The sequence below is a fragment of the Larus michahellis genome, chromosome 9 (genome assembly GCF_964199755.1).
Source record: "Larus michahellis chromosome 9, bLarMic1.1, whole genome shotgun sequence".
In the NCBI taxonomy this organism is placed as follows: Eukaryota; Metazoa; Chordata; class Aves; order Charadriiformes; family Laridae; genus Larus; species Larus michahellis.
In genome coordinates, this window is record NC_133904.1 from 10,889,260 (window position 1) to 10,913,355 (window position 24,096).

At 39.1% G+C, this 24,096-nt stretch overlaps 1 protein-coding gene across 7 annotated transcripts in view; it reads right to left on the reverse strand.

The window, feature by feature from the left end:
* Positions 1-24,096, reverse strand: part of ADAMTSL3 (ADAMTS like 3) — a 199,159-nt gene that overhangs the window by 113,955 nt on the left and 61,108 nt on the right. The gene's annotated exons all lie outside the window — the stretch shown is intronic.

Here is a 24,096-nt window from a genome sequence, read left to right on the forward strand (position 1 = left end):
CTTCTCAGAGAAAACAGTTCTTGCCCATTTAACCGTGAGCTGATCTTTGGGTGATATTAAGCAATGGCCTAACGGATCCAAAATCAAAATATAATTTTAGTGTTTCTTTTTATTACTCATGCTTAACTTAGAGACAAATTTAATATTTAAGTTTGCTCAATTTCACTGGCTCCGGCTGATTTCCTGCACTTCAAGAACAGTTTCATTCATTGTTGTGAAGAGCTCGCTTTCCACAAGGGTAGCCTGACTTGGAGAGGCTGAGAACCTTCTGTGGTGGGCACCTGGGCTGGTGAAACGTATCCTTAAGGCGCTTCTGCTGCTGTTCTGCCATACACATAACTTCTGTATGATCATGCGTTATTCACAGTCAAAAGCTTGTACCAGTTCTGCCGTCTCAAGCTTCCTCCAGCTGTGTTCTCTCACATACAGCAAAACACACTCAAATTCTTCAGGAAGTTCTTTTAGATAATTAAAAAAAAAACAAACAAAACCAAACAAACACATTAAAACGCGCTGCCTATATCTCGTCTTGCAGAGGATCCCAATAGGCAGAAGTCACAAGCCAGAACCATCTTTTGAGGGCAGATCTTGGATATCCCCTTTGTACAGGTTAAAAAAAAGACAGCGTTGCTGAGAAAAAGCTCTTCAAAATTAAGCTCCATGTGCAGGGAACAGTTCCCCAGAAAGGTATTTTATGTGGGATTAAAAATGTAATATTCTCTTGTCATTCCTTTCCACTTTGAGTCAAATAAAATACGATCCACTGAAACTCATTTGATATCTGGTGAATAGTTTCCCTTTTATTGATTTTCTAGCTTCTAGCTTGGGGATGAAAAAAAATATCTGTCAAGGGAACAGTTGCAATGGCAGCATAAGTCTAGATCCAATTCCCAAAAACGCAAAAAAAAAAAGAAGTATGCCACTGACTTCAAATAAAGGAAGATGAGGGCTTAATTATATATGTGGGGTAAGGACATACATTTCCCCATTTGGAAAAATTTTAGCACTACTTGCTTTTTCTTCTGTGTCCAAGTTCCTTGGTTTTAATTCTCCAAAGACAGAATTATCCAACCAATGGTATTAATGGTAGAAAAAGACAATTTCATCTATCTTGAGTTTGCCTCTGACTTCATTCCAGATCTCTACTACTGTGTATGTTTAACTGCAGTATCTTTAGCTCTCGGCACAGGGTAACAGGCCTGGATATGGAATATTAGCATGACTCTTTCCATATCTGTTCCGTGCCAGTGTTTCCTATTATCAGTCCAATATTTTATGGTTATTGTATTAGCTTCCCAGCAGTACTTTCTCAAGTTCTGTAGCCTGAAACCTCCATTAACAGATGCTAAATACAATAGTTGTTTTTCACTTTTAGATCTTGCAAAAGCCCATAAAAATGACTGGTCAGTTTGTCCAATTTTCTAAAGAAATTTTCCAAGATTTGAATGGGCAACATATAAAACCACTAAAAATACTCTTGGCAGCTCATTCATTTGGATTGTGTTCCTTCTGCCAAGCCAACTAATGAATAGCTTATTCCAAGATAGGACTTCCGCATGAATTTTTTGTAGTAAAGGTAAGAATATCTATTTATATAATTCCCTGGTTGCTTGTATTTGAAGGGTTTAGAGAAGGGAAGAGGACTGCAGTTTTTTATTAAAAGGGACATTAGCATTTGGACTTAAGGAAAATGTATGTAAATAAATTAACCAGCAAAGCTCCTATTTTGGTTTTAATTCTGCCTTATACTCTGGGAAAGATAACCAAAATATTACTGTCAGGCAGTTTGTGAATAAAGCTTGCTTTAAAAGACATTGAAATCAATGGAAAGTATCTGACTGACTGTTGGATTTTGTATAGGATCTACAAGAGTCACCTGAATTCCATGTCAGAGACAGCCAAACTAGAGATGTGGATGTGATTTCTTACACATATGGGCAGATAAAGATCAAAGAGGAGGGGAAAAAAAATCCTACTTTCTTCTCTCCAATCTATTTCCTCTACCAGCCTCCATTTACCAGTGTTCTGTCTATAAAATAGGTATTTGGTTGGAGTCTAGAATTATACTTCTTCAAATACCCACAAAAAAGATCCACTTCAGAATGCCGTCTTTTTCTTTAACCACAAGAAAAAGAAAACAACATCAGCTCCTGGTTATCTATTGAAGCCAAGTTGTGCCTCAGATGCCGTGGATTCCACGACCCCCCCCAACCCCACCCCCTGTCAAAAATAAGTTGCATTTGTTAGAGAAATTATTGTTGGTTTACCCTTGTTGTAAAGAGTTGTCAGTCATATTTTAGTTGTCAAAAGTCTCACTCTTATTATCATCATCTCATCTCACTCTCCAGGTTAAATATGAAAATATTTGCGTTGATACTAGATGAGAGTCTTGAGAACAATGAGAAACTTCAACTGATTCCCCACACATACATTTTAAACAAATAGTATTTTTTTTCAACATCTTCAGTATAGAGCAGCTCTTTTTTTTGGCAAGAAAGAGATGTGTATCTTTTCATGTATTCTGTATACAAATTTATTTTGAAAGTCTGAACTTCCTGCTCATTTGCACACCTTTTTCCCCTGAAACACATAAAGCTAAGTTATTTAAGGGAAACTTTCCAGAGAGCTAGGGGACCAAGGAGCTATGCAGTCCATCATACACAGCTAACAGATTTTATACTAGTTCGCCCACTGTCAGATTCTAAACGCTTTTGAATGTTCCACTTTTTATGGCATTACTTCTCTTCTGAAAATATGTCCTCACAAAAAAGAAGGCTTGTTTTCCCTTAAAAAGAGATCTTGCTCACCATTTATCAGTCAATTCAAAGAACACAATATAATCAGTTTACCATATTTATGTTGCCGAGCACAAAGGCAGATCAGCACCCAATTTTTTTTCCTCATTGATCCGCTGCATCTGATTTCCATGGTTTTTCCATGCACATCATTACTCTATTAAAAATTATCTCTGTAGCATCTCATTGGCTCAAACATAAAGAACAAGTTTCCCAGTCTTTGTAGAGATGACAAAGAGCTAATGGTAAAAGTATAAGTTTGGCTTCTGATCTCATTCTCCTTTCCCCTTTGTGTGCTCAAAGCCACAGCAGCAGCTAGATAAGAATAAAGGAAAAATAAGGCAAATTAACTACATTGATAAGTAAATGCTGGTATTTGGAAGTTTGTGCAATCCTGATCACCAAATGCATTTAAGAACAAACCAGACAAATAGCCATCAGGAGAAGTTTCTTTGGAGTTGGTCCTGCCCTGGAGCAATGGAATAGACCAGGGTTTCTTCCAGAGCCATTTTCTGTTTAATCTATAGCAGACATTGAGGGAGGGGAGAAGATGGGCTAAGATTTAGCTACTCTGAAGAAGCAATCAGGATTCTGAAAACAAAAGTAAGGAAGGAAAGCTCTATCGCTGTTTTAATCCATACACCTTGCAACGACTCATATTTTGCTTGGAGACAGGGCCCATCTCTCAGCTATCTGTTCTTTCCCAGATGTGTGTCCTGGTTTACGCCTGCCAGAGGGAACTCTCTTCCAAAACACACTATTTCACAATATATTTCCCACTTTAGGCAGCATCCTTCAAGTCATCTAACTACCACTTTGCTCTACCCTTTTATCACAAATCAACTTCATGTTTCTTATTTAATAAAAGCAGCTTGGATAACTCAAACAAGACAATTCCATTGTCTTCTGGAGACTGGCTATATATAGCTCCTCTCAGGTGGTCTGTCTGAAAACGGACATCACATACCCAAAACCTACTTCTCCTTTGGGCCTTTTAAGCTTGCTGACAAACTGTTCCTGCCCAATTTGCATCATTAACTTGCACTCCCAAATCCTTATTCGCACTACAAATAACACCTATCATACACGTGTTTCCTCATACTCTAAGGTCACCATGAATTAACAGCTTTCTTTAGAAACTACTCCTAAAACATTAGGAAACATCATTAACACAAATGACAGCTGCTGTACCCACCCTTTTCCTCCACCCCAGTTTCCAGCATTTGTACGTGGCCATGTAGAACGCGTTGGGCTGTATTCTGTCCCGCATTTGAGAGCTACAGAAGTCACTGGTGAAGCAAAAGGGGGGAAAGGGGGTAACCAGCTACCACTTGCTGTTTTCTAAATCTGAACTGCTATAGGGGCCAATCCTCCTCCTTTTTAACACCTCTTGTTACAGCAGGTCTCTTGTAACAGAGGATCTCATGACCTTATGCTAGGCTTTGTATTTGTGTTGAACACAATCATAGACCTATACCACTGCTGAGCCAAAGACATTTTCCTCAGCCTTCTGCACTTTTTTATACGTCCTGAGGCACCAGGTGAAGCAGGATTAGTCCCGCTGCTTTTATTTTATTTCATTCAAGTATTTTATTGCTTTTGATCACTGTGTCTCCTTCCTCTTAGACATCCATAGTGCTAGAGGGACAGTTTTGTACATCTATACATTGTTGGTCTGGGACTTACAGTTATACAATCAGAATTCATATTAGATGCCAATAAAGGGTTTTAAAAATATAACTATGAAAACATGACAAGGATTTTAAATCTACTTTGTGTAATTTGGCTAAAGTTATCATGTTGCAAGGAGATCTATTCATAGGCAATCCTATGGGGGGGTTTTAGTCTAGTTCTCACTAGGGAATGTTTTGGAAGAAAAGTATAAAAAGACATTGTTTCCTTATTATATAATACTCCTGACTTACGCCAAGAATATTCTCATCGTAAGCGTGTTCATAATCTCAAAGACTGACACAGCTATTGCATTACTTGTGTCTATACAAGTACGGCTTCTAAAAATATGATTCCTAGACAGTTTTTGAAAGGTGACTTACATATGATAAAGCTGCGTGCCTGTGTTTGCATTTCTGATTTGTAAATCCTATCTAGTAACTACAAGCAGATCTCAAGTGTGTCTGCACAAACACAAAATGAATACAAGCCTAAGTCAGAGATACATTAAAGGAAATATAGCTTCACCGGTAGATAACTGTTTAGACACTACCGACAGCTTCCCCAAGTAAAAGAAAGTTCCTAAGTCAAGAGTAAAACTGACTGTGCTGTTAAAGAAATCTCTTCCAAATTTGTAACTCTGAAAGTCTAATAAAGGGATTGACAAATAAAAGAGGATGGAATGTACCATTATACCAACCGTAGTTTGATACAATGTCATGAACGTAACACCTGAAGCAGCTAATAAATTCTCTCCTTGGAAGCAGGAATAAAGCATTGATTTGCTGACCTGAAAAGGAGGATGGACAGCTAGCCTGACCATCTACTCTGACCTCTTAGAGTAACAGTAACAGAATTTGCTGTTTTATGGAGCCACAGAACTCAAATATGTTATTTTCCAGTTTTTCAGATGGGCAAAAATAAGCACACCCTGAGTTGGACATAAGGGAGACTTTTCAATTGCACAGCTAATATTTTTTATTATATCCCAAAACCCTAATTCAGAAAGCTGTTCAGTACACTTCTTATCTAAAATAAAATCTCCCAATACAGATACTTTGCATTCAAATGCTGCCCTTGCCCACTCCACAGAATAGGAGGCTCCGTGGTTTGATGGAACTGGGCAAAGGACAGTTTCCTTAACAGGACTCATAAGTAAGGAAAACTAAATAGGATATGTAGGCAGTTAATACTTTCTTCTAGAAGAACACGTGGCAGCTTCAGATGACAATATTGTGTGCTTTATTTTCTTTTTTAATGGAATAATCTTTAAAATGTGAAAAAAACTTGTACAGTTTGAAGGCTGGTGGCCTCATTGGCAGCAACGGTTGGGAACCCTGAGTGACAAACAGGGATTAGAAAACACGTTTGTGCTATACCTATTCTGCCGTTTCAGCAAGCTGCTAGGGTAGGGGTGCTTTGTAACAGAAACCTCTGCCCCCATCATGCTCCTGGCTGATTTTGACAGAGAACTAAAAGGTAGTAAAACTTACGTTGCTTCTCCAAAACTATTTTTCCATCCCAGGCAATGCAGAAACCTGTGCAGGAAAAGCGTGTTTCAGATTTCACTCTTGCTGCAATAACTGCTCCCTCATTCAACTCCTAGGCCTGGCTGAGAAACCGGGAAGCACCTTCAGGAACGGAGCAGAGCGCTCTGCGCCTCTGATCATACCACACAGCGCTCTAGTCGCCCGTCTGCGTCAGGCAGAGCCAAAACCCCAGCTCAACACCAACTGAAAACCCAGCCTGTCATAACGATAACCTCCCAAGTGAGAACAAGAATTGCATTTGAAAAAAACACACGCTCCTCTCTGCCAAGCAGTCCCTATAACTGGCCCGGTTACTTTGCATAAATCCGAGCAATGCTAGGGGAAAAACGCAGAAGACAGACTACGCCCTTCAGTAATTCAAAACCACAAAGCAAAGATATCCTGTTGTAACGTACACGGTATTCCAGGATTATAATTTTTGCTTTGAGCCACCTTTCAACGTATACCAAATGGAAGCAAAACTCATTCCAGAGTGTCACGAAGCCAGTTTTGTGTCTCTCACAATTACATTTGAAACCATAATGACAGATTACAGGAAATGAACATATGGACAGGGTGATTTATAAACACTTTTAAACAATGTAACTTTTATCAGTTCTGCTACATCAATCACAAATCTAGGAACAATTATTTTTTGTATACGATATTCTCAAGAGTGGTCAGGACAGGATTTGCTGACAGCTTATCTTAAAAACTGAAATATAAATTGCATTCGCTTTCTGTGCCAATGTAATGGCTCCACACAGATAAGGGAAATCATGTGCTTTTCACAAACAGAAAAGCACAAAGCAGGGAATCAAGGAAAAGTTTGCTATGCACACCAACAAAAAGACTTGTCAAATAAATGTGATGCCACTCTTTGAGAGCAGGTGTGGCTGGGAAGGTTAATTGCAGTTAGAAAACATTGCTTTTGCAAGGCATTTGATCTGGTACACACAATTTTAAAATTATAAGATCAATAATGCATATGCGAAATGAATGTAAATGAGTGACAGATTTCAAGTAACCCTCACCAAGGAATTGACAAATTCGGAATCAGGTGTAATTAGCAATTAATAAATAAAAACAGTCAAGGTGAGTAACTAAATAGCCAGTAAGAATAAGAAGATAATTACAACTGCACTTAAATATGGTGAAACTGATTTTGATAATGCCCTCCACAATTCTGGTGGCCATATTTTTTGAAATTATTGAAAAGCTGAAGGTCCAAAAAGTAGTAATAAAAATGGCCTAAGGCCTGAGACAGTGCCCTACCCACGGAGCTTCACAGAGAGAACATAGGATTAGAGCATTCCAAATACCTTCCCAAGGGCAAAGAGCACTTACTGGAAGCCCATTTATATCTATTAATTGTAAAAGGGTATAACTGGAACTAATCATTGGAAGCTGAAATTGGACAAATTCAAATGAGACACTGGGCACACATTTTTCATGCAAAGAATGGCTGCTTGGTTTGATACAAAGATAAACTGGATGAATTGGATATAGATAAAGTCACAAACATCATTTGATAATCCCTTCTCTTTCAACTTCTGAGCATATCTTTCAAACAGGGAAAAGCAAGTTTAATGTAACATTTTACTATGGGTATTCCTGAGAGCTAGAAAGAACCAGTGAAGAAATAAATACTGCAGCTAGGAATCTCATTCCATAGGGAGATTTGCAACACAAGGATGGATTATGAGTAATCCAAAATTTATTTATAGATTATATTAGAATACTTTGTACACATTCTGAAAACGTGAAAAAAGATCTCGCACGGCAGTGCAGCATGAATGGGCAACCACTCACTTCTCAAATGCATTATGAGCCACTAACACTGGTAAGAAAACGCAGCATTGCAGGCTGGAAACGGGCTGAAATTATGAGTTACCATTGCATTAGCGCATAAATCAAAAATCAAGTGGCAACCTACATGGACTAATGCCAGGGGATGTAAGAGCAAATTATACGTTAAAAAAATACTGAATGAAACTAAATACCTTGTCTGGTTTGCATCTAATTATACAAAAGAGGTGCCACACAGGGCTAACATTTCTGACATTATTGGACAATGGTTTCCATAACAGATCAGATTTTCAAAGAATAAAACTCTGAAAGGAGATTACATAGAGCTCTGAATTTCTTCTCCAAGGGTGAGAACATGAAATGCTTCCTACACTCCAGTCCACCCCATGGAACCATATGGTACCAACAAGCCTCCGGTAAAGCAAAAGTGTTGGTCAATGGCTTACAGGCCCCAAGGCTTCTTTCTAGAGAACAAGAGTAATCAGATGATGAATCTACCAATGTACCAGGTAAAAAGGGAAAAAAAATTCAGAGGAAAGGAGGATACAGAAAAAAAAAAAAAACAAACCAACAAACCCAACACAAAACCCACCAAACTCAAAGTCCACAAAGACAGAGGAAAAGATTGAGAATCTACAATTTAATACATAGCTGACTCAGAGAAGCTCCCAAATCAAAATTCATAACTTCTGATTTCAGTGGAGGCTGAAATGGCTCTGTACTTCTGAATATCAGGTCCTATATATTGTATATTCAGAAACCCAAGCAAATAGTAATAAAAACTGCTTGGGCACATATATGAAAAGTCTAGCCTTGCCATAAAACAAGAAAACCCCGTGATCTCAGTCTGAATCATGTCAGACTTTCAGAAGAGAAAAAAGTTTCTTCAGCTAATTTTCAGTATAGTTTATGCCCGTTACTCTAATCATCGTTACTAGCAGCTTCTCACCAGGGGAACAACTGGGTCAATTAGCCAATAGGAAGAAGGAGAAGAATATTAACCATGCTTCTGCAATAGCAAGGGGACAGCATTATTTTAGTGGAGCAGTAGAGGGCACCGAAGCATAGTAAAGCTCAAATATTCTGGTGAAGACATTCACATACACATACATCATGGACTAGTGGCTAGAACACAAGACCTGGGATCCAGCCACCTACTTCCACATCTGATGAAGAGCAACTACGAGCATTTGGATAAATAAATTGACTCAGTTTCCCAACCAATAAGTGAGATTATGTGCAACTAATCCTGACAACACATAAGGCAGGTTTGTTTTTCAAAGTTACAAGTGAATATAATATTTGCCTAAGTAAATAGACAGCTGAAGATAGTCAGGCTAATAATCTTTGAGAGAAAGATGGTATTTAGACACCAAATAACATCACTACAATATACTTTCCATAGCTAACATGGATAGTCCACAGTACACGATGCAAACCCCGTTCTATTTTAAATTATACTTAGAGTTTTACGACTTCAAATAGTCAGTCATATCTATCCCAAGGTCTCGTACATCAGGGCATGAAAGTGAAGTGTGTAATACTTCCTTTGGAGAGCTGCCCAGGGTAGATTGGCCTCATGGCTTTTCTCTTTTGCCTTCAGACATGTTCCAGCAACATCCCTCTGCCTGTTCCAAGAAGCTGACCATCAGCTAAAGGGAAAAATTTCACTCCAGATGAAATGGTGAATAAACATATAGCTGGAGAAGATAAAATCTGAAGAAAGCTTTTATGAGATAAATAGCCTAGTCGGCGATCAAGAGCTTTGTTATAAACTTTAAAGAGCAATCTTCTTGTCTTTATTTTATATCTCCAAAAGCAGCTACCACACTCCCCCCCCAAAAAAAATCAAAATACAAGAACAGCTTGCAGTTGGGCGGTGCCTTTCCATATTAACCCTACACACACAAAAAAAAAATAAGGTTAAAATATGGCAATATGTTTAAGCAGGGAAGTACCTAATAGCCTACACGAAAGAGGGTGAGGAGGAAGACAGATGTTTCTTATTTTGTTTAAACTGTTTTCAACCTTTTTTATGTGCTTTTGTGGAAAAAAAAAAAGCATTTATATTCCTATAATGTACAGCAACCTCCCACAGAGACTGGAATCCCACTAGAAATTTCAACCAGTTTGTCCGCTACCTAGATTTCAGTTCCTTGAACTGAGTCACTTTGGATTAATTTGCATTTTCTGCACATGGATTATTCTGACACTCATTTTTCAGCACTCCAATCAGGGACCGCCAGCCTGCCTTCACCGCCAGCAGCGCACACGGCCCTGGAGCAGAGCTGCTGGGCTGCAAAGACACACGTCTCCCATTTTATATAGTGGTACAAAACCAATTTATCCATAAACGAGGGTAGGCACGCAAGCAGCTGTCACTAACTTTATTATGACTCACCAGAATAGCAGGAAAACAAGTAGATAGTAGAAAGCCTTCTACATAGAAAAGTCCTGGCTGCTCTATTTTTCAGTCTTCATTAACTCATGCTGCTGGGTCAGGGGAAGACCCAATCCTAGCCCAAAAAAGGAGACTTCTCAAACAACATACTCAAAGGATAGCTACGTCTCCTCTCTGTCATCCACATTGTAGTCTGCAGTAATAATGAGGTGAGAGAGATTTGCAGCCTCTTAGACCATACCGCTCAACCCATCTGGAGGCCTTTGGCAAACAGCACATTTCTGGGCAAACCGGTAAAAAATAAAGCACCACGATGGTCTTGCAAAATGGAGAAAATAACTGTTTTCTCTATGTGTGAGGTAGGAGCTGTAATACCCAAGTGCCGCTTTGCCTGGGAAAGGCTCAGTGAAAAAAGGTTCTACTAATCCTTCCTGTGACTATGCTGTGAGCTACAGATCAGGGACTATATTGTTGAGTTAGCTTGCTGCATATTCTTTTCATTTGACAAGGTTAAACTAGTCCAAAAAGGTATTTGCTTTCTTACTCTGCATATGTCCAGAATATATTATCTTGGTCTCTCATCAAGAAATGAAGACAACATCAAAAGCAGCATGAATGCAGTTCACAACAGACGTATTAGAGGTTGAGTTATCTAAAGCAGCACACCAGAATTAAATACTGCTTGATGATTTTTCCTCTCAGATATTCTTTGGTGGCACCAAAGGTCTTGCCTTTGTTTCCTTACTCTCGCATCTGAATTATTCTGGAATTCATGACAGAAACAGAAGGCTGCCACACAATCCTTGGTTGGGAAGACTGTGTAGTCCCTCAAGAGACTGGACTATTGGAGTGTCACATACTGGTATGGATAGACTCTTTCACAATTCAATAAAAAAGGTTACGTAATTTCCTTTTACGTAATGGAAGGTGGATCTACTCCAGAACAACATTTTAGCATCCATTCTTGCTCTCTGTCAATTCAGTGGAAGAATTCGTATTTGGTACAATGGGAACAAAATCAGATTGCTATAAGGAAATTCAACACACTGAGATACAGTAAAACCACTCTGATTCCACATGTACAGATAAAAATTGGAAACTTTAAATGGGGAAATACCAAGGCAGGTCGATGTCAGACCAGACCTGATTAAGCCTGGCTGTAAATTGCAGCACAAAAAAATAAGCAGCTGCGTTTCAAACTAATGCAGAAAACATTCAGCTGTATTTCTTGTTTTCTTTAATTTAGAATTTTAGTGTCTCATTGTCTAGAATACAGCAAAGGAATACCGTGGTGTGTGGCTACATTATTCTTGCAAAACAAGTAATGAATTTTGAAGAAACAAATGTATATTTCTATACCTATTTGATGGATACATCATTGGGATCTCAGGGTTAAATATGATCACAAATATTTGTTCTTCTGTCTCTGATACAAGTTACAATTAAAATTCAATACGCCTCTTAACTGCACACAAGTCTTTAAAGTCACCTCATGTATTCTCCGGTATTCTGTGTATTTGCACAGTGTGACAAAAAAGGCAAAACAAATGCCATCTTGCAAAGGCCAGGAAACAACCAGATACTGTTTTATAAGCAGCACACCCACACAAATTTGAAAACAAACTCTTCTGGTTTTGTATGTAAAATGTCAATTATTTCCTCTTCTAACAAATTCTCCTCTTCCCCAAACTTCAGCTCAGCTTCTGAGACAATTTCCAAAGTTGCTACTAAGCTTTTTTCGTTCAGAGGATAAATTGGGCAAGTACGGTATACAGTTTTCAATGAAAAATTAGTTGTTCTTGTACATTAGTTGCCTATGAAGTCTCTCCATAATTAACAAAAACAGCATAGAACAAAATGCAACTTTTTTTTTTGTTTTACAAAGATTATCACTGCTCTCCAATACGTATTTTGGGATTGCATATTTTTAAAACACATATACAAAAATAGTTACTTTCAAATTCTCACATATTAGAGTTTACTACATTCCAAATAAAATATTCTTATTCAAGGATTGCCTACGTCAAAGAACTCCTATCTTTCCTCCTCCTATTTTTCATGGAGGAAAAACAAAATAAGTCAAACTGCCAACTGTTTTATATCAGGAACGATGACCCCAAGTTTAATCAGGTGAAAAGAGGTATTTCAGAAAGCTGCCTGGCTTTATTCTAATTATGTACAAAAATTGCTGTATATAAGTGGACCCAATCTGGTTTTGAGCCATTTATAGTAACCCATCAACCAAAGCCTCAGCTGAACGCAAATCATCCACAAGACAGAACACCAGAAGTGGAGATATGAGATTAAAATAACAAACTGGGTTATTTCACTTGTGTGCTGTCAAATAATGCTTCTTCCAGAAGCTTGTTTAAAAGCTGTGCCCTTAAAAATTGCTCTGGGTTATGTTCCTGATGATTTTTGGCACCAAAAACAATGTTTCTCTATATTAACTTACTAACAATGAATACAAGTAAATCACCAAGTTAAGGGGAAAAGTTCTTACTATGTATGTTGAAAGTTTATAAACCATGTTGATTCCTTTCCTTGTCTTCTCCCCAGAGAAATTTACTGGGGTAGTTGAATTGATTTACTACCTGAGCAAGATTTTAAGGTAGATCCAACTTAGAAACAAACATGAAAGGCACCTTGGTGGTACCATATGAAGTGTACTTCCAGACAAATGTAGGAAGGTGGTCTTGGCAGAGAGAAGAAAGGCTTGAAGAAACTCAAGGGGAGGGAAGAATACCAGTCCTGGTGCAAGGACACAGGAACTCTTTTGACCTAATACAATTTTTGGAGCAGAGAGAGCACATCTCTTTTACAACACTGAGCTCTTCCAGCTCATCCACCACTACACAGCGTCCTTCTGCTAGGAAAAGCAGGTCAGCAGTAACAACTCCAATGTTATTCTAGTCATTAACTCTGTCTGATATGTAGGATCAGAGAAGAAAATCAGTGGTATTATATAAAAAAGTTGAACTATCTTCCATTGTGAGTGGTGAGGTGGTGGAAAAGGGCACAGATGTTGAAAAAAGTAAACAAGAACAGTGCTTTAGTGTCTACAGAAGAGTCAGAGGAGCGTCTAGGTCAAAGTACATCACAGCAGGGCAGTGAGTGACAAAGCTTGCAGGAATAATGAAGGGTGCAGGAAAACAATGGTGTCACTGGGTTAAGACTAGCAAAAGCCTAAACCTATTCCCAAAAGTCCCTACAAGTTTCATAACTGACTCCAGTGACAGCAGGATTTGTTCCTTAGAAGGAAAAATCAGAAATAGCTGCCCCTGGACTTCAGAAGCAGGTGTGATGCATCACTTCAGACAGACAAGAACAAAAAACCTGATGGGTAAAGTTACATAATTTGCGGGGGCGGGTGGGAACAACCACAAAAAAGGATGGACAGAGTAGAAAATCTTTAGTTTTAACTCTATTAAGCATCTTATATTTTTCCCCCCTCAGTCTGCATATCTGATTTTTAACTTTTAATTAAATAGCAAGAGAAATAAACTTTCCTTTCTTCTTTTAAATGCACATTTTGGTGAAAATTTACATTACCATTTCTCAGTTACAGTTTTCATAACTTCTTTATTGCTACAGTTAATTAAAATGAACTTTTATAAGGAGGGTAACTTAATAAAAAGAATCAGTGTGATAAAAATGTAATTGAAATAAGAACCCTGCGATGGCCAACAGCACAAATTACAAAAACACAAGAATGCCGAGTTAGATTTGGTAAGCTGAACTTCAAGGTGACAGAGCAAACAAAGAACCCACAGTGTCCATAATTTGGGTAAGAACAGCAGTGCAAGACGTACTACTAAATTTTTTCCTCTAACCTATTGAATTACATGTTTGTCATTCCTAATTAGTTTTGTCATAGAATATACACATGGAGAAAAGATTTATTAAAGAAAAATAACCTTACATACACACAAGATCATTCATTCTAATTAAAGAGCGTTCCAGACAGAAATACAGTTTCAGCTATAGACCATTTCATCAATAGAAGATGAAAACAGTGCAGATGAAAGGACAAGGAGAAATACAGGCTCAATTCTACAATACGGGGGTCACTAATAGGAACAAGGGTTTCCTAAGCACAGCAATGATGCAGCTTTTACTCCAGCTAGTTCTGCAGCTACCAGTGGATTATGGGAGGTGTTTGCAGGAAAGATGGGACGCACAGCTATTCTGCTAAAGGGGCAGCTTCCACCCTGGCCTAGGGACAGAGCTAGGAGCAGCTGGCAGGAAGAGCCACTAACTGGGAACAAATCTTATATGAACTAGGGCCATCCCTCCAGAATCCTCAGTACTTTGTGGTCTTCTGAAAATACCACCATTACTAACATGAAAGTAACTACAACATGTTTTCAGACATCTTAATTTTAGAAGAGAAACCCAAAATCTGATCTCTGGACTCAAAAGCAAAAATAAAGGTTTCCTACATGTTGTTTTTAAGAATTTCCTGTTCTTGTTCAAATCTTAAACATCCCTGATAGAGATGAAGTATTGCCCCACCATGTCAGAGAGCGGTGAAGACAGCCATGTCAAACAGGGGCTCCCCTGGCACCAAGTTGGCAGAATGATTTCTTCTCAGACCATTAAACAGCCATTGCTCTAATCGGCTGTGTGACAGCACCAGAAACAGTCCGTAAGCTGGAAGGCACTTTGAGAGTTAAAACATCAGAAACATTGATTCTTTTGTCATCGCCACTCATTATAATAAAGTACTTATGATGTGTCCACTAGTAGCTCCAGCTCCTGCACGACCTGACAGCAGGTCACATTCCAGGAGGCACTACTGTAAAGCAGACCAAAGCCAAATTATTACTTCACAGTAGTTCCTTCCTCCACCAGCTTAAATTAGTTGGATCATTTCTTTAATGGAAGTTTTCTTGGCTCCTCTTGCGGTCGGGAGAAAATGAATACAATAAGCTGGTTAATATACAGGAGGGTTTAAACGCTGGTGCATGTTACGACTTTCAGGCTGTTGTGACAGCGCAGTCCGCATCAGTGTCAGGTAAGTATCTACCCAAATAATCATAAAGGACTTTCTTTTCATTTTGCAGTAATTGCTTCTTTGGAATCATTACGGCCCAATACAGCCACCCCTGTGCAAAGAGCCTAAAGAGTTTGGGATACAGCAGACCTCACAGTTCCTCCTCAGCCATTATGTGGTTGCCCAAACATGCTGCAATATATCATTAATTCAACTGCTTTCGCTCTGTAATACCAACCGGGCTATTCCAAATAACATAAAATATCATATAGTATTATTAACTTAAATACAATGAATAGTGTATAATCTTTCAAGTTTGAAAGGTTTTAGTTTGATAGGTTTTAATTGTACCCGAGACAAGCATTCACTAAAACCTGTACAAGTTTCAAAAAATGACACAATATATTGACAGAAAACTCATTAAAAATTAAATTGTCAGAAATCAATACCTAGAACTGGTGGAAATTATTTTTAAATACAGTGGAAGAAACAGCAAGAGAAAAAGAACACAAGCCCCTGGACCGACCTCCTTGGTAAGCATCAACATAGAGCACCATTGTCAGAGCTAAACGAAAATTCCAAATGGGAAAAGGAGGTGTACATTTGGAGAAGCTGATAAGTTCGCAAGCACAACTAAAAAGACATATTAACAGCCCTTAAAACGTTTTAAAAATTTGACCCTCGCAGAAACAGGAGGTGTTTTTTTTCCTGTCTATCAATAAATGTGCACAGGCTACGCTTCTCAGCTGATGCCAGGTTTTCAAGTGTTCACAGACAGGAGATATCAAGGCAGAAGAGTCAAAGCGCACAGTCACAAAATTACAACTGAAAAGATATTACATCTGCTGACTGTACACACTGATGCTGTGCCTCTAACTAGCACCTGTCCTTTGACTTTTTCCAAATCTGGGGAAAACGTTGAAGTTTTCCCTCAGAAAATACACAACGTAACTGCTGACCTCCAAGCCAGTGTGCAGTATTCCCAAACTGCAGCCCTGCATACCTCCAGCACAGAAATAAATAGTATTTTCACTATATTTTAAGTATTACTAAACGTATTAGTACTTGCACTATGCTTTGCATGGGTCTGACAATTAAGCGAGAACATGGTATGGCTTGCATTCGCACGCAGATAGCTCTAGGGTACAAATGTAGGTCTAGGAGAAGTTTACGAAGCCATCCCCGCTTCTGGGAGCAGCACTTGTATTCTGAGACAGCCAGATAGGAACGCTGAGCTGCTCTATAACTCCATCAGCAACTACCTCCATCGGCAAGTCAACATGTGATCACCAAAACTGACTGACTCTCCATCCCCCAAAGGTCTCTGCCTAAAGGGAACTATAAATACACTACCAAGAAAGGCACTGCGATATTAACGACCTGGCCTGTCTCCTCTTATTTTCCTGCTTCACTTCTTGCTAAGTTCCTCAAGAAACACTTAACGGAGGCTGATGTCATTTCAGCCACAAAACACTACTATGAGGATGTTCAGTCTGGTTCGACCTTAATTTCTGCAGCATAATATCTAAGCATAGTACAAGCACTATTTGGCAACACTCAGTCACATAGATTTTTGTACTTGGAACATTAGAAAGACTTTACAGTATTGAATTCAGAAAGAAAGCCCAAGGAGCAATGAAACAATAAATAGGGATGGTGTGTATTTGCACGTTATACGTGAAACGATTTGCTTTTACCATAAAAGGGACTTTGCATATAGCTCATGAGGAACTTGCATACAGCCATATTCTCAAAATATGCTACAGCCAATAGCAAATTCCCTGCAATCAGAGATGAGTCAAAGGAAAAACGCTATCCAGAACCACGCGCCAACAGACGACCGATTATACATCGGTCCCACAGGCTGTTTTGCAGCCAATTTAAAAGCCAGCAGCATCAGAGCCAGCCAAAGCAGCAGAACAGTGCCAAGTCAGTACTATAATTGTTTGTGCCATTAAGCATAAAGAATGCCATTGCTTCCCAATCTTATAGAGAAAAATGTAGCATGGGAATAATGACAATTACTACATGATAAATTACTTTAAAAAAACCTATACCCTCATTACGCCACCACTCGCACATCCGAAAAGGCATTTTAGGCTAGTTATTACATCATGCATGAAGTTTAAGAAAAAATTTGGTTTTCAGTGATGGTTCCTGCTTTGTTTTCTCCTACGAAGCCAGATAATGTCATATATAAAAATAAAGCAGGAGTGAAACATGAGCACATTTCATCTCTGAATTTGGAGAAGGCATTCAGCCCTGCCTAGCGCCAGGCCTCCTAACAGGGACGCTCCAGTAAGCCAGGACAGAATACCAGTAACATGCCCTTTCTCCGTGCGGTAAAGATACTCAAGAATTTTCCATGCTATGCACAGAATCACCTGATGCGAGAAGCTCTCTTGCTGCCTTTCTGTTCTGTTGTTACACCTACCTGTTATGGGCGTACTGGTCTATTATACCTATGTCTAGTGGGAATCAGCAGCCGGAGTGGGACTCTGTTACAGATATCTGTTAGAGTGAGGGTGTGCCTATTAGTACACGTGCTCTGTGAAGTGAACCAAAAGCGTTACTACATTTTTATACGTCTGTGAGTCTAAGACACAGACTAACTATAAACTCTTCTCCAAAGGGAAAGATATGGGAAAATTTTAATGCCATAAACTGGAGTCAATTACATTACCCCACCCTCCACCATAAACAAGGAAAACATAAAAAGAACAAAGGGTCCTAAAGACTCTTGGCAAATTCAAATTTCAAATGGAATATTTATATATGTATATTTATTTTAATTTAGCACTCTACAAACTGTAAGATGACATACAGCACGTAGTCTTGATTCTTCTTTTTGGCACCCAAGGTGATAGAAATCACTGTCTCATTCTCTTCCAAGCCTTTCAGGGAGTTACAGTAATCTCTATTCACTTTGAACCAATGACTCTGGAATAAAAGACTCTAATCCCTATCACCCTATGAGTCATTCCATACACCAAAAAAAAAACCCCAACATTTTTTAGGAATTAGGTGCAATACGTGGTTTGGATTTTTTTTCCTGTCAGTCTGTTCTATTGTTCCTTTGAAAGGTACCACAAATCCTACACATTTTTTTAAAGAATACATCTTGATTCGTTTCTCTGCAACATATCAGCACAGTTCTCCAAACTCTGTAGTCAATGGACTTCAGAAGAGAAACACGGTTTTGCCTTTCTTCTCATACCATATTGCAGGAAACGCTGCTGACTCAGAAAATACAGATCTGTATCCTTTGATCCTCTGATTTCAATGGATTTTTTGCTCTATCAAGAGCAGCAACCTCTGGCCTACAGTCCAAGCACCCCAGTTTTCGCTAGTCATATTGCTGTAGCACTATTCCTGTCCTAGAGGAAGAGGTGCCGTACACAGTACATTTCCACCCTGCTTGTGTTAATCTTTATTTCAGCACCTACTTAAATAGAAACGTAGATAAAAGCATTCCTTTTGCAAGGATCGAGAACTCAACCTCTTCTCAGACCAAGTGGGGGTAACTGCATACAACTTGAATTCCTCAGAAAGCAGAGTCCCCACTCTGCACTGAATGATCCGTGCCTCCTTCCTTCCACTCTCGGTAACATCCTGTGCTATACAGAGGGATTAGAATTGAATTACATATTTGCAGAAATATGTTGCTGTCTCTGGAAAAACAAGGACCGGTTTTATGACCACAACAATATTTATTATTAGTGTGTCATCCTAGTTATTTAAAGTAATTTTACAATGAACCATAGGCAGATTTTCCGAAGATTATTATCCATGGACCTCAGCATTAAGTTCTTCCTTATGAAGTCAGGAAAATAACAACTATCTTAGATGGTTTTTGTGTGGTTTTGATACCTTTGTCAGTGCTATGCCTCCTATATACTCCATGTACACGTGCAGATTATATGCATCTACTCAAACTGATAGCATCGCCCACTGAAAACTACTCAAGCCACTTAACATAAAGATTATGCATAAGCTTCAAGCCACCTTTTAAAGCAAAAAAAAAAGCAGCTGAGAACCCTCCACTGAAACCTCCAGGGCTTTAACATACAAAAGGAAGTACAGCACACAGCAGTGTTGCAGCTAATCTCAACTGCTGGATTAAGAGCTGATCCCGACTGCAACCACCCTCTACAAACCCGTGAATACGTACTTTAGAACGGAATCAAATGCCAGGAAGCAAACTGTCAGCCTGCACAAGCTTTCGTGCACACTATACTGCCATGTGGGTGACCTGGTAGATAGGCTCTGCATGAACTGGTGTTTCCATTTAGTCTTCAAGATCCATTCTGCTGAACAACAGCCAATCTTGAGTGGCTTTTCAGTTAGAGAGGGGAGGTCTACACATGAAAACTATTGCAACACCATTGTCAAGTGAAAACTGGGCACAACAATAACCTGCACATCCAGAAATGCACAACGACCATAAAAGCTCCAAAGGTTGCAATCTTCCTTAATTGTGCTAACTGAGCCTGTGCATCCCCAACTGTACATTGAAAATTGCCACTTTGGGTCCTACCAGTCTCCTATACACAAACTTTGCTTGTTCTTTTTCACATATTCAAACCAATGGTTCAGACTCCCTTGCTTCAAAGCAGAAAATTTTCTCCTAAATTCTGAAAGCATTGCATCATATTGCTTATCTAAATTCTTTCGTAAATTCAAACATTAGCCCTGGCACAATCACAACATTTATGTTTAAGGCTCTTTTCAGGCATAGCTTGTTCATTCTGTTATTTCAGTAGTGTTGTCTCAGTGAAAACTGACTTTACTCCATGAAAAGCTAACTATTAAAGTCTGTATGATAAGAGAGAACTGGTTTATAAATCAAACTGAAGCCCATTAGTGGGTGGTTTAAAAAAAATAAATAGTAACAACCACTGCCTTGAAGTCAATTAATTATCATTTTCAAATGAAGCCAGGCTATCTCCAAGTGATAGGTGGTTTTTTTAAATATTAGAGATAAGAGAAATATTTTATTTAAAAATTAAATCCTGAGCAATTATATACACTCCTCTTGTAATACTGCATTAAAAACAAGCCCAAAGGCTTGCCCAATAATCCCACGTACACAGTAAAGGCCTGCTACTATGAAAACATAGTAGCAAGAAAAAGCAGCCCCATTTAGATTTGTAATGAACTGATAACCTTGCAAGAAAGGAAGAACCCTCTAAAAAGCTACCTGCAGATTAGTCAATGGATTGCATTTCTAGATGTGGCTTTAAAAAGTTCTTTTAAAAAAACAGTACAAAATCATTTGTCATTGAAACTGCTGCAAATCTCTAAAAATACACAACGCATGCACGCACACATACACTGCCTCCGGTCTTCCATCAAGGACTTTTAACAGGAGCCTGAAACGAACTTAGTATCCAAGTAGATTGATATCAACTCCTTTCAAGGCTACCTGTATTCTTCACTTATCAGACCATACCTTGGCTGGAGGGAGTGTGTTAAATGCCACATCTGTTTCTAACCAACATGAAATACCAATCTGATATACTTCCATTAAAAATTCCAACCAAAATACATATTAAACTTTTAAAATATCAGTATCAGAAAAGTTAAAGACCTCCCGAGTTCAGTACTCAGCCATTTAGAAACCACAGCACTTCCGGTTTTATAATCAGTAATATACATTGAAGTTTGTACTCTCATGATATAGTCCATGGAAAATCTTCAAATAATGCAAAAATAACAAACACACAGAAACCACTTCCAGTGTCTGTATTTTTGTTTAGTGGAGCATACACCTCTAGAACTCTTCACAGGGGAGTGTTCAGAGAAAGGTTTAATGTTCTGTAATAATTTAAGAGATCTATTGACCTTGTGTAGCACCACCCAACACAGAATCTCACAGCACTTCAAACAAAATCTAATTACACAGAGGAGATACGTATTAACAAATCCTCCCCCACCCCAAAGTCCTATAAGGCCAAAGCCTGCAAAGCAGAGTTTACGGTTGTCTGCGTTTAAATTTGGAAAGCTTAGCACTTTTCACGTGGCACAGGATCCAACCCTCAAAGTTCTTCTGCATCAATGCATGAGATGGGTCATGCTGAATACACGAGGAGAAACTTTTGACACATGAGGCAACATAATATGAGGAAAGCTGCCTTGGCCCACACAATATGCCAAGGCCACAGTACTGAGCGATAGAGAGAAATGTCTTTTAGCAGCTCCTTACTCAGAAACAAACCTAAACCAGCAGAATACATTGCTTTGGCCCTTCCCCTGCTTGGGGGTCCCAGTGCCAAACGCAAATGACAGGATCTGCCAGAGCAGCTTTGTCTGGAGCCTCTGATGGAAGGGCACAACCCCACAGCAGCAGAGGACAAGGTCCAGCTGCAGGGGAGCACAAGGAACAGCCAGTTGCAGAGTCTCCCACTCGATACCTGAGCCTGACAGGCCTGCAGGAAACCTTGGACAAAATCAGAAATGTGAGAGTATATCCAAAATTGATGGCTACTTCTGTGTTTCAGCCACAAGAACACATTGTTTCCTGAAAGGAATATAATGAATGTATAGATAGTGAACATATATACACACACATTCCAATATGTAAGAGCTATAGATGAATACTATGTGTATTTGGCTTTGATAATATATACATAGAAAACTTGGCTTTTGATGCTGTGAAGTAAGCTGTACAGGTGAGATATTGCACTCCTGCTTTCTTCTCATGCAGTTTTCTGGCAACGATGAGGCAAATTCCTCACATCTGTGCAGACCTATCTTTGCCCTCAAGCTTTGCATTGACCCCAACAACATACATTTCCACAGTAAGAGAGAGAAATGAGAAATACTGTGATCCTCAGCCTGCATGGTCCCGCATTCATAACCACCTTCAGGGGAGCGTTTGCATTTCATCCGTTATGCTGCCACGTATAAGCTACTGTAAATACTTCATTTTACAAATACTGTATACAAATAAAAAGTATTTACAAATACTTTGTTTTTCACAAATACTTCATACAGGTCTCTGAACCAAATAAGCCAGGTTCCCTGCGGATTTGTGTAACAAGGCTGACATCCAGCATGGTTTCTCTGATGTCTAATACAGGCTCAACTCATGCTGCAGCTTTTCTCTCAAGTAAAGGGCATTAGTAGCATCTCTCCATTCCTTATAAACACCTTTTTGTACAAACCATATAGTAACTTAATATTTTGGGGTGTGTCACACACCCATCAAATTTGGCTGAAGTCAGCAGAATATAAATTATTAGGTGACAACTGAGACACAGCCACATGCAGACCTTCATTAAGTCTTAGTAAGAGACCAGACTGAAAAAGGAGCTAAGGAGTCAGATGCTGAAAGGCAGAGAAGTCACCCAGACCCAAAGAGCAAAGGGGCACCCAGCTAATTGCCCTGTGCGTTCAGAGCCACCATCTCTGAGAGTCCTGCGCATTATCTGAACGCACACACGGGACGTCTGAAACATGCACCCTGTTCAGGCCACAGATAAAAAGTAGCCATAATAGCTGGCCAACCTTTAAGCCATCCATTCTGTGACTGGCATACTCTTATCTCACTGCAGCCTTAATACTGATTTCTGCTCAAATGTGAGCAAACACAGAATATCCTCAAATGACCTTATCTACAAAGTGAAGATTTCTAAGGTTGTGCAGAGGAGCTCTGCTACTTGTGTCAAGTGGATTATCCTTTTTTCATCTGGAAGGGTGAATGTTGCACACACTAGTAAGTTTCTGAGTCAGTTAAATGATACCAAATATAAGTAATTCCAGTAAAAGATTACAAATGTTGTTTTAACAACTATCAGGATATATTAAAGCGTTAAGAGTGGTAAAAATTGTTTATTTTCATATGATTCCCTACTTGGCAGGAATGTGGAATACCAAAAAATCGCTCCCAATAAGCAGTCAGAGTTATATGAGGGCAGACGACTGGCAATATCTTCAAGGTAAACAGCAGGCTTTCGCTTTCGTGCTTCTGCGTTACCTTTTATCTTATTTATGATTTTAAGCCAAAACACTGCTGGTTAAGTAGAATGACTGGGGCAGGGGACATACCTGTCTGGTAGTTCTGCATGAATGCCTAACACTCTCTCCCTGCACAGTGTTAAGAAGGACCCCTTCCACTTCAGAAACCCCGTTCAAAATCTGTCTCCAAAGAGTGAGCAGAAAGGCTTTTGCTGCGAGACAAAACCGTTGTCCATGCTCCAGCGAATTTGTCTCAGTAAAAGTATTTGAGGAGTTTTAATCGCTCTCCCCAAAAAGCCAGGTACAGCTGACAAACAGTTAAGCTTTAATGCCTCCCAGCCATTAGCTGTCACCCTCCCACCTCCCACCGAAGCTTAACTGCGCGTTGGAGAGACAAAAACAGGCCTGGAGACTCTCTGGGTAAAACCCCTAGGCTTGAGGGAAACATGCAATTCAAACATACAATACATGAGGGCAGAAGATTTAAAGTACACAGCTTATAACTGATATAGACCTTTAATGCTACCAGCCAGATCCTTCAGAAAGTATAACATGTTAAATAGAGTCTAATTGCTCTGGAAATCAGCAGTGCCCCACTGTTCTTCAGCACGAATCCAGTCTCAGAGGCAGAACTGAATTAAAATGGATCTAGGCTCAATCTCCTGCTTTTCTAGAATCCTAAGGGCACAATCCTGTAATCACTGCACGTATTAAAGTCTCAGTGCAACAGCCTGCAACATGCGAGCTATAAAATATCACATCTTTATGTAAAGAAAAGGAAAACTGTTTCATGATTTAAAATGAGACTCATTGAAGTCAATAGAAATCCCACAGTGAAATCCCAATGCTTTTGCTTCCAATAGTTGTGGGCCAGATCTTAAAGCAAAAAAGAATAAGCCTAGACAAAAAAACAAAGATGGACAAAAGGAGGGAGCA